We start from the raw sequence: 12,528 nt of genomic DNA, 5'->3' as shown, positions 1-12,528 counted from the left end.
TATGTAACACCTTTGATCCCTGCCATATGTAGCTCCTTCATTGATTACCACATTTTCAGAAATTCCACTTTCTCAATATGGGCTGTGATAAATGGGAGAAAAAGCACATTCGCAATGTGATAAAAAAAACACATGCACTTGCAACTTCATTTATTTTTGTTGTCGTTCTCTTTTGATTAAGAACAATAAAAAAAAACTGCTTGTCCTAAATATTGTATGCAAATATAACTCTGGGCATGCATCTAATAATGCCAGGGGACCGTTCCGGTGCCTGCTTTGGCCTAGCTGGCACCACTCTAGGAGAGATTAAGCTTGCTAGATGAGCCAACGCATGATTGGTATTTTTAGTGTGCCAGGAAAGCTCGGCATATCTGTTACAAATGTCATAAATTATTTCTTGACCATTAGCAGTTTTTATGCATCAGAGCTGTTCTTGAGGCATATTAAATCAGTCACAGGGAAAAACACGCCAGGACATCTGGGGCTGCCAGATTATTCAGTTAATTTCTATTCCCATGAACCTGGAGGTGTTAATTTGGAAGCACAACAGCAGAGTATGAAGAATGCTAATACGTCATTTGAATGATTAATGCAATCAGGGGATTTGTGGGACCTTTGTTTACTTTTTAATTTTTTGACATGGCACAGTGACGAGAAGAAACGCTAATTTGAACCTAAAGGCAGGTTTAATTTCTGTTTACACCTCGTGACTCCACAATGGGGTACAGGAAAGTTTAAGGGGGGGGGGGGCTAGGAAGGAGACGGACAATTGATCGGCATTGCTTTTGTTCTTAAAATGGGCACAGCCAAAGGAAACAGATGAAATTGTTTGTGTGTCATTGAACTGAGGCCTCATGGGTAAGAAGGCTGATGGAAGCTGCAGACTAGCAATGAGTAGAAAGCCAGGAGAGCAAGGGCAGAGGAGCAACTGTCTACTTAAACAAAAAGAGGCATTTAAAAAATAATATTGCCAATTGCAGTGTGAAAGAGTTTAGTATGAAAAGCTTTTCACAGAAGACAAGGATTCTAGCTTTCTACCATCGAGTACAGGAATATGCAGTTAGCAGTAAGTGCTTCATTGAAAGGAATGCAAATTCCAACCAAAATATTGTGTATCCTGCCTGCTAGTATATTGCAATTATTATTAAGTTCCACTCTCTTTATTAAGACATTTCAAAGTCAGAGCAACATTTTCCATACATTTACAATGACAACGTCTTTTTATACCAAGCCCTTATCTTGATGAGTTACCTGTAAGTGTGGATTAAACCCTGCTCATGCAGTTCAAGTGCACATGATCATGTTTTAATCGCCTTCTTGGCAGAGGTTGGTATCAACTTGTGTTAAAGAAGTCAAAGGGTTTCCAGGGAAGTTTATATAGGGCTCACTATTTGTCAGGTAAAACCAGATAAACCCAATAGCGAGGTCAAATTTGAATTATTCAATTAGTTTTAGTCATTTAATTTGTGGTTATGGAATGTTTCTTGAATGTTAATAATAGGTATATTAATTCAGCAGCTCATGTTTTGGCCAAGAACTGTATGTGAATATTAGTCCCAGTGGGTTTTCTGAAATACCTCAGCAAAGTAGGGTATTATATCTGTGTCTGCACAAGAGGAAAAGAGCTCATGGGGCACCTGAGGGCTGGGAGGGGGTACAAGATTTCCTGAGTATGGAGTGTGTAGTGCAAATGTAAATGGGTTCTTCCCAGATCTATTCACCATTTCATCGCATTTATTCTGAGGCTGCAAATTTCAGTCGCTTGTATTTTTTGGCGGTACTGGCGCACATTCAGGTCCAAAATATACAATCCATACTGGGCACACCGTTCTGGTACTGACATCACCAGGTGTCATTGTGACAAACATGTTAATGTGGGAACTGTAACTGTGCCCTAGAAGAATGCAGAGTAGGTCAACTGTGTCGTCGGTCAGTGTGGGGCATTGGCTTGAATCTAGCAGTGTCCATTTTCCCCTTTAATACTCCAAGTTAACTTCTCATCAAGCTGAATATGAGTTCGGCAGTCAGAAGGACATCCATCTGTGCTATTTATGAGAATTATAGAGTAGAAACATGCCCTTTGGTCCATACCGACCAAGTCTCCCAAACTAAACTTGTCCCACTTGACTGTGTTTCTCCCACAGCCCTTTAAACCTTTCTTATTCACGTGCCTATCCAAATGTTTTTTTAAATGTTGCAAATGCAAACCACCCTATGTGAAAAAGTTGCCCCTCAGGTCCCTTCTAAATCTTTCTCCTCTCACCTTAAAGATTTGCCACCTAGTTTTGAATTTCCCCACCCGAGGGAAAGGACTTTTGCCATTCACCTTATCTATATCCCTCATGCTTTTATAAACCTCTATAATCTCAGCCATCAACCTCCTACACTCGGGTGAAAAAATGTCACAGCCTATCCTTATAACTTAAACTCTCCCAGTCCCGGCAACATCATTAACTAACTTCAAGTTATTTGCCAGTGGATTGATAAAGCCTGCTGGATGAATGAGCATTTGGAGCTCATTTTAAATTGGTGAATCTACAAGGGTTGGTGTGGAGCTTGGTTAAGGACCAGTTCTTCCTGCGAGATTTCTGCTTAAACCACTTGGCTCTCAATCCTGAGACCGATAGTTTATATTTGACTTGGCATGCAGCATGGTGGTGAGAATGAGCTGATGCAGAGCAGGAGAAGCTGCTCAAAGAAGGAGGAGGAAGATAACAGGCCTCTCAACCACAGGCCATGGAATCCCAATGTCTTTGGAAGCACTTATCCTCTCCCAACCTCAGTGAGGAGCGGGGTGCATGATGCCTCTGTTTCACTCAGCAGGTACTCTCAGGAATCTGTTATTTTGTAGCCGGAAGGAGGAATGAGGACACGGCTGCCAATATTTGTGCAAATATCTGTGGCCTTGAACTTGTTTGTGTTGACTCCATTCCATGTTGAAACAGGTGACATTTTCAGCTTGCAGCTTGTCATGTACTATTGTACAAAAAAAATGGCCGAATGCTGGGTTCCAGGGAGGTTGAATGCATTTCGTTCTCTCCTGGAAGAGAACTGCAAGCAGAGTGAACACACCAGCTTTTCAGAATTGCAGGCTTCTCCATGGCGTGGGGTTGCCAATGACACTGCACATAAGTCACTTTGTGGATGCGATATGTGAATTTAAGATGTACCACACCACAAAGAGTCGCACTCTGTTAATATCCAGTCGGTGTGTGATCATGCTCTGTCTAGCATAGGGTAAATGCCAGTTATACCGGCAGCGATAATGATGACTTTTAAACTGTGCCAGTATAATCTACCATCACCACTTGAGCCCCCATGGGAAATCAGAGGGTGGCTATTGGGTGGTAGTTAAGGGCTATTTACTGTATGCCTTGGATCATGACTATGCTGTGAATTCCATGCACAACTGAGCAGCAGGTATATGGTGAGAGTTATACAAGTGTCATTGAGAAAACCACTGGCAGTTTAGCCACTTCTGTTGCTTGAACTACTCTGGAAGATCCCTGGAATGATTCAACGTGGTATGTTGATGTTGCTTTCTACATCTTGAGGACATTGCCTTTGTTACTAGGAACGTAGCAGGCAGCTGAGGAGGAAGTGGAGGAAAACAAAGGTAAGGGAAAAGCGGAGGCATAGGTGGAAGAGTTGAGAGAGTCAACACAGTCTTTTTCTGAGTGGACTGTCTACGATTGCTCATCTGATTACATTGTATCGAATTCCACCTCCATTCCTCATTTACTAACAGCTCTACACCACTCAGCAAGTATGCCCATTAACCTTTTTTTCTGTACTCTACTTTGACTGAGTCTTCTGCAACAGAACTCAAATGGACTTGCCACATAAACACAATGGCTACAAGAGCAGGTCAGAGGCTAGAAATATGCAGTGAATAACTCACCATCTGACTGCTGTCCAACAATGCCAAGGCACAAGTCAGTATTGTGATGGAATACTCCCCGCTTGCCTAGATGGATGCAGGTCCAACAACATTCAAGAAGTTTGACACCATCCAGGACAAGACAGTCCTCTTGATTCGCACCACATCCACAAACATCCACATCCTTTACCACTGATGCTCAGTTTAAAGTCCTATCCATAGCCTTAGTATTGTGGTTCACCAGAACTCTGGTCCCAGTAAGTTTAAAATGGAGCCTGTCCTATCAGAACAACTCCCTCCTTCTCTAGTACTTGTGCTAATGTCCCATCAATTTGAATCCGTTTCTCCAACACCAATCTTTGAGCCACACATTTGCCACTTTGATTTTGATGACCCTCTGCCAATTAGCTTGCAGTTTAGGTAGTAATATGGAGGTTATTATCTCTTTGATTCTGCTTTTTAATCTAGCCTGAGCTACACGTATTCCTTCAGCAGAATCTCTTTCCCCTTTCGCATTGATATCGTTGGTACCTAGCTGAATCACAACAACTGGCTCATTTCCACTCCAAGTTCCTTTGCAAACTATATGAGATATACTGAGCCAGGGAACCGGGCAGGCAACATAACCTTCAGTACCTCAATCCTGACCACAGAGAACATTGTCTATTCTCCTGAATATACTGTCACTGATTACAGCTACACTTCTTTTTTCTGCCCCCTTATGAATGGCTCAATGCACCACAATACTATGGATAGTTTGCTCATCCTTCCTATTGCACACTCTCTCATCCACACAGGGAACAAGAATTCCAAACCCGTTAGACAATCTTAAGGGCTGATGTTACTGCAACACTACCTCCTGGATCCCTCTAACCACCTTGCTTGTTGTCACAGCCTCCTGTCCCTGAACACTGACCGAATTCCTGGTAGTCAATCTAAGGGGTATGACTGCCTCCTGAAAAACAGCATTCAGATAACTTTCCCAATCCCCGATACATTACAATGTTCGAATCTCAGACTTTAACTCATCAGCTCTGAACCAGAGTTCCTCAAGCAGCCAATACATGCTGTAGATGTGGTCATTATGAACTAGAATGGAATCCACCAGCTCCCACAACATGTGGATACAACCCATCGCCTGGGCTGGCATCTCTATTTTGTTTACTTCATTCTTCACTTGTTTTCTAAAAAATATCTTACTGATCTTTTAGTTCTTTTATTTTCATTCTGAAAGTGACCCATGACGGATAGTAAATTTAGCAGGTATTACCAACCAATGAGCTTACAATTTTTCTGTGATGTCAGTCTTTGTTTTGTGTTCCCCGATCCTGGGTTGTTAATTTATCTCAGGTTGTTTGTCTCAGTCTGGATATGATTTCTCCTTCCTGACCATGCAAATCTTACCGATGATGTCAGACATTGGCTCTTGAACTGACATAAGGATGTGCCTGTTCCCCACTGGTTAGTCCTGCAGCAGTGACTGTGTGCCATCTTGTAAAGAAAGTGTGTTGTTGATTATGGTGCAATGTGTTTGGTGATGTTGCTGTTCAGATTAGATAGCTGTCTGTCTGTGCAAGCTGCAAGATGAAGGTGTGAGACTTTCAGCAGTGCAAGCATGATGGTTAGAAAGTAATGAATATTAGCTCAGAATTGTGACTGATGGATGTATTGGTGGATGACTAATGGTGATGCAGTGCTGTGAGCAGAGTGTGCGGCTGGTGGTGCAATTGATAAGATATGGCATTTGAAGATGCATTTCTGACCTCATGATGCATGAGGACATAGAATTTCAAATCATACCTCCTTGAAGTTCAACAAGATTACCAATTTAATTGCTTTAGCAATGACCTCCCCCGCCAACATAAGATAAGAGGTTGGATTATTTGCTTACAGTTGTATGGTGTTCAGTGCGATATACAACTCCTCAGGTACTGAAAATATCTGTGGTCTGCATCCAGCAAACTCTGGGCAACATTCAAATTCAGGCTGGTAGGAGGTCCAAAAAAAAAATCAGCATTACATAAGTGTTAGACAATAAATATCACCATCAAGATAGCAGTTATCCACCTCTCTGGGACATTCTACAGCCTTATATTGTTAAATGGCCTCCCAGCACACCCTTTCACCAGCCTAATCATCAGCTTAATCTGTTCCCTGGGATTTACACTGAGACAAATATCGACTGAGCCTGGAGGACAATCAGCTTGATGAAAGACACTCTCTGGTCTGCCCAGAACTTGTTGGTCTTCTAGAACAAGGAGTTGACTTTGACTGAGTGTTGCAGACTCCAAGGTCCAGGACTACATGCTGAGGGATGGACTAAAGTTTGGGGCAGCTTCCACCAAGGTGCAGTGAGGAAAGACCACAAGCAGAGGTCTTCCTGTTGAAGTTACTTGGAGGTCTGTTCAATTACTGGACCCTCCTCATGCCTCAATATATGTAAATATAATCTTGTAAGAGATGCGTTTGGTTTGTTGGAATAGAGTTGAAAAGTGTGGTGCTGGAAAGGCGCAGCAGGCCAGCCAGCATCCGAGGAGCAGGAGAATCAACGTTTCGGGCATAAGCCCTTCTTCAGGAATGAGGCTGATGTGCCAATCGGGCTGAGATAAAAGGTGGGGAGGGTGCAGAATTCAGGGGAGTGGCATTGGGAATACGATAGGTGGAAGGAGGTGAGGATGAGGGTGATAGGTCGGAGAGGAAGTGGGGACAGACAGGTCAGGAAGAAGATTGCAGGTTAAGAGGGAGGTGCTGAATCCAGGGGTTGGGACTGAGATAAGGTGGGGGGGGAGGGGAAATGAGGAAGCTGGAGAAATCTATATTCATCCCCATGTGGTTTAGGCAGAAGATGAGACACTCTTCCTCCAGGCTTCGTGTGGCCAGGGTCTGGCGATGGAGAAACCATTGGGGCCCTGGAGGGAGGTGAGGGAGGATGTGTGGGCACAAGTTTTGCACTTCTTGCGATTGCGGGGAGTGGAGGTTGGGTTGGTGAGGGGCGTGGACCTGACGAGGGAGTCGTGTAGGGAGTGGTCTCTCCGGAACGCTGATAGGGGTGGGGAGGGAAATATATCCCTGGTGGTGGGGTCTGTTTGGAGGTGGTGGAAATGACAGTCAAACTCAAATATTTGTTTGTTTACTTGATATACTACTGTATAGAATCAAACTGCATTTGTAGCAATATATAAAAAGAGATTTTTTAATGAATAAAGTATATTTTTGAAATAAAAATATCACAAACTGATCAAGATGATCTATACCATAAATTATAGTTATGAGAGGGGGTCAGAGGTGAGTAATTTTGTGACCACACATCTCCTGTCTTCTTGATGCCTGTTTACCTGGCTCATGTCAGGAAAAAGTGAGGACTGCAGATGCTGGAGCTCAGAATCGAAAAGTGTGGTGCTGGAAAAACACAGCTGGAAAAGCAACATCCGAGGAACAGGAGAGTCAATGTTTCAGGCATAAGCCCTTCATCAGGAATCGTGAGGTTTCCTGATGAAGGGCTTATGCTTGAAGCGTCAATTCTCCTGCTCCTCAGATGCTGCCTGACCTGCTAAGCTTTTCCAGCACCACACATTTTGACTCATGCCAGGAATGTGATGCAATACTGTACACTTACTGGATAGGTGTGGTCTGAAAACATTTGAGAACTTGGACACAATCCAATACAAAACAGCCTGCTTGTTTGGCACCCCATCTAACACTTCCAACACTCACTTCCTTCAGAGTTGCAACTGTATGTATTATTTACAAGATGTGCTGCAACAACTCACTCAAGTTTCTTCAATGGCACCTTCTAAATCCAAAAACCTACCTCCAAGCTACACCCCATCATGACTTACAACTGTATGCATTCTTTCACCATCACTGATTGAAAATACTAAAACTCTGTTCTGAACAGAGCGCCTACACTACAAGCATTGCAGTGCTTCAAGATGTTAGCTCACCATCACTTTTTCAAGGCAAGTAAAGATGACTTATATGATTTGTTTTTGTCAAGTGAATTAAAAACAAAGAAACTTGACCAATTTTATTAACTGGCATTATCTGTACTAAAATTGGAGAGTTGCCAGTACTTAATGAATGTTACCTTGATTCAGTGCAGCTTGATGATCAGGGGCAATGGTCAAGGAACTTGGTAGCTGGGGAGATCTTAAAGCTGACTCTTCATAACTCCAAAAAAGATATTAAGATAAACTACCATTTTGTTTTCTGAGTGGCATCCAGCACAGAACCATTGGTTTGGCAGCTGTAGTGGCTTGTGCTTGAGCCATCTTCATTACCCTCAATAAAACTCAAAATCATCTTAGAGTTTAAAGACAACACCAGATCCTGATTATGAAATCATGGTGGATGCTGGGGACACAATTTTGAGATATTTGGTACTGGCTGCTTACGTTGAGGACAGTATGAACTTTTCAATGAAAATTCACTGAAAGTCTAGTTGCCAGGCTTTTTCTTTGCTGAGGGGCCTCTTTCCTGATTAAGGCCTTATGCTCGAAACATCAATTTTCCTGCTCTTCGGATGCTGCCTGACCTGCTGTGCTTATCCAGCACCACACTCTTGACTCTGATCTCCAGCATCTGTGGTCCTCACTTTCTCCTACTATCCATTCATGATGAAAAACAGGAGAGAGTAAGACCAGAAATGCCTTCATTATAATGTGATGTATGAAATCTTGCCACATGCAAATTGCTTGCCAATACTATATCATTGATTTCCATTCCAAAGAATTTGACTGGCTGAAAAGTGCTTTGGGAGCCCTGTGGTGCTACAAGAATGAAATCACTTTTTTCTCTGTGTTCTTGACCAATATATAACAGCATTGAGTACAAATTAAGTCAGGAACTGACCCCAATTTAAAATTGATTGGGACAGAAGGAAGCTGTGCTGTGGACATAGTAATTTTTAAACATATGATTTTTGTTTTCAAAAGCCCTCAATGAAAATTTATAATTTATACAAATTATTTTTGTGTACTCCAGAAAAATAAAAGACACAATTCACTGTGAGGATATTTAAGTGCTGCTTCTGTTGATGCATTACTCCTCTCTTGTGCATGACACTGAATTCGGGGTCATAGTTAATACAATGCATGACTGTGACAAAATACAAGAGGACATTAATAATCTTGTAAAATGGGCATGTTATTGTGAAATAAGTTTCAATACAGATAAGTGTGAGGTGATACAGTTTTGCAAGAAGAATAAAGAGGCCAAATACTGTCTAAATAGGGGCAGGCAAATCCAAGGGTAGAAATATACAAATCACAAGAAGCAATGATATAGGTTAATAAGACCATTAAAAGTGCAATCAAAGCTTAATTTCTACAGGAATGGGATTGATAAGCATTGAAGTTATGTTAAACTTGTGTAGAACCTTGAGTAGATTTTGAGCTCAATGAATAATTCTGGTCTTTCTCATATATTAAAAGCATGTATGAGGATTGGAAATAATGCAAGATTATATTACAAGTATGATATTAGAAATGAAAAGATGTGCCTATTAAGAAAGATTGAGCAAGCTCTAATAAATAAAACATTGAAGTTTTAAAATTGATCCCTTGGTAGAAAAAGCTTGAGTATTGCTTAAAAGAAAGATATGCTGTCAAATGCTATTCTTGCAAAGATCAGGACAGCCCCAAGAATGCCAAACTTCAAACGGCCAAATGATTTCACGAGAAAAAGTCTCTGACTCATTGGCAAGTTGATTCTGATTTCTTGAGTCATTGCCATGGAGAATACTGCAAAATGCTACTGTCCAACATGCTTTTGTTCTTATCAAAAAAGACATAATATCCTGAATATGTTCCTTTTTCCTGTATAGGGTAGGTCTGTGTGTCTGAATATTTGTAAACTTCTAGTAGGCGTAAGTTAACTATATTTTGAAACTCACAGGTAACCTTTCATTTCGTTGTTGGCGCATTTCTTAACTTGCTTAATATTATTTAGAAAGTGTTGTCCACTCTTAGAATCACATCTTATATCAGATATGTTCTGAATTCTGCAAGCATAGTTTCATTGTACTCAGCCAATCATGAGAAGCTGAAGGGACATCTGATTGGTACGATTTGCCAGTCATCAGAATGTATGTCTTACATGGCTAGTTTGCACTGGCACTGAAATTCATGTATCACATTACTCATTATTGTGTTTCACGGGATCCCTTCAAGGCCGAGCTCTTGCCAACATTTTGGACAATTTCCATGAGAATCAGGTTTTCAATGGCATGACGTCTAACCTCCAAGTCTTTGCATACTTCGGATACGTAGATGATACATTCATCCTAATAGAACCTGAATTCTATTGTTATCTCCTAATACACCTTAAAGGACTCCATCTCACACTCAAATTCACCTTTCACAAGGAGAAGCCCCTTTTCTCGATGCACATATTGAAAATCTGCCAACGAATTCCCGACTCACATTTGCAATCAATTTTCACTTGTCAATATATGCCTGGGATAGGTACAGCCGCATGCTTTTTTAAGATTGACTTTCTTGTTAAATTTGTGAGTAGGTTTGAGTGAGCTTTTCAACCAAAATAGGGTGCATCAAAGTGATCTTCCAAGATAATGGCGAATGAGCATTGCTCACTGTGTATCATGCATACTCATTAGTGGATGGAAGGCTGCCACTTTCAGACTTAAAAAGTGCTCGTCTATCTCAAATTACCCTGAAAGGACAAACTAGCTCAAAGCGTTTATCAACAGTGAAACTCCTTACTTTATGCTGCTGTTATGCAGTAGCAACATGAGTGGGGTTTTCCACGTACAGGATGCAGCCTTCAAGCCTAAAAGATGATGTGCCAATTAATAATGTGGCATATGAATTGCAATGCTGGTGTGATGCCAGCTATGAAACTATGCACTAGTGTCTGGCAGATCACATCAAACAGCAAACCTCTTTGGCAATAAGCAGAGCATTGATTATATTCAACAAGTCCATGTTTGTAAAATGTAAGATATGACTCAAATCATCCAAGAGCACCAATCACTATTAAATTTATTCTTTTTATGCTTTGTCCAGGCTGCATTGCTGTGTCATATTTTGGATGCCTGAGTCTTTGGAAACATGCAGCATAATTTCAGTCAAACTGAATCCCTGTAGTTGAGGACAGTCAGGACCTTTTTTATGGCATGAACTGCCATATTCTAAAATATTCACTCATTCACTAACACAGTGTAAAACTGTTAACTTTTTAGTATGGTTCAGGTAAGCAGTGGGTGAGGTAAATAGGGAAGAGGGTATGGAAGAGGGCAAGTGACAAGGGTGAATTGTGGCAAGGTGGATTGGATAACAGGGTGGACTTAGTAACACTGTAGTAGAATAGAGTGGCAAGGTAGATAGGGTGAGCTGGATGGTAGGATAGGTAAGATGGCAGACAGTAACGCAGAGAGAAAAACCAATAGGAAAACAGTAACAGTAGGAAATGAACATTCTGATCATACTGGCCACTGTCACATACAAACATAGAAGATAGGAGCAAAAATAGGCCAGTCAACACATGGAGCCTTTTCTGACATTTCAGATGATCATGGCTGATCATTGAGCTCAATGCCTTAATCCTGCTGGTCCCCAGATCACTTGATCCCTTTCACTACAAGAGCTTGATCAATGTCCTTCTTGAAAACATAACATTTTGGCCTTAACCACTTTCTGTGGAAGTCAATTCCAAAGGCTGACCACCCTTTGAATGAAGACATTGCTCCTCATCTCAGCCCTGAAAGGTTTATCCATCTCCTTAAACTGTGATCCTTGATTCTGGATTCCCCCAATATTGAGCATCTAATCTGTCTAGCCCCAATAGAATTTTATAGCTTTCTATAAGATCCCCCCATCAATCTTGTAGACTCCAGTGAAGTCATTCATAACTGATTCAATTTCTCCTCATACATTGATCCTGCCATCCCAGGGAGCAATTCAGTAAACTTTTGCTGCGCTCTCTCTCTCAAAAGAATGACCTTACTCGGAAAAGGAGACCAAAACAGCACACAATATTCCAGGTGTAGCTTTATCAATGCCCAGTGAAATTGCAGCAAGATACCCTTGTTCCTGCACTCTAATCCTCTTGCTGTGAGGGCCTACATACAGCTTGCCTTCTTTAAGGCCTGCTGTACCTGCATGCTTATTTTCAGCAGCTGCTGCATGAAGACGTCCAGGTTTGTTGAACATTCCCCTTTCTCATTTTACAGCCATTCAAAGAATAATCTACCTTTGTATTATTGCTACCAAAATAGATAACCTCACAATTATCCAAATGATACTGCATCCACCATACATTTACCCACTCACTTAGCCTGTCCAAATCACACTGCAACATCTCTACATCCTTTCCATAGCTCAACCCTTCCACCCTGTTTTACGCCCTCTGCAAATATTGAAATATTACATTTAGTCCCCCTATTTAAATTATTAAAAGATATTGTGAATATCTGGGGTTAGATGGTTTTAGCAGGCTTAGGACAATTCCAAGTGGGTTTGGGTCAGGTACATTTGAGGAATCAGGTCTTGGTTGGGAGGGGTTGAATAGTTAAGAGGGTCAGTGTGAGTCACTCTGGGTTCTGTTTTATATTTAGCCACCAGTAAGAGGTGAATTCAATGTAACTAACCTTTCTCGGTTCATTATTAAGGTTAGCAAGTCAGAACCCT

Source organism: Hemiscyllium ocellatum, chromosome 10 (genome assembly GCF_020745735.1).
Source record: "Hemiscyllium ocellatum isolate sHemOce1 chromosome 10, sHemOce1.pat.X.cur, whole genome shotgun sequence".
NCBI lineage: Eukaryota > Metazoa > Chordata > Chondrichthyes > Orectolobiformes > Hemiscylliidae > Hemiscyllium > Hemiscyllium ocellatum.
The sequence above is the reverse complement of the archived record's forward strand: the minus strand, read 5'-3'. Positions refer to the sequence as shown.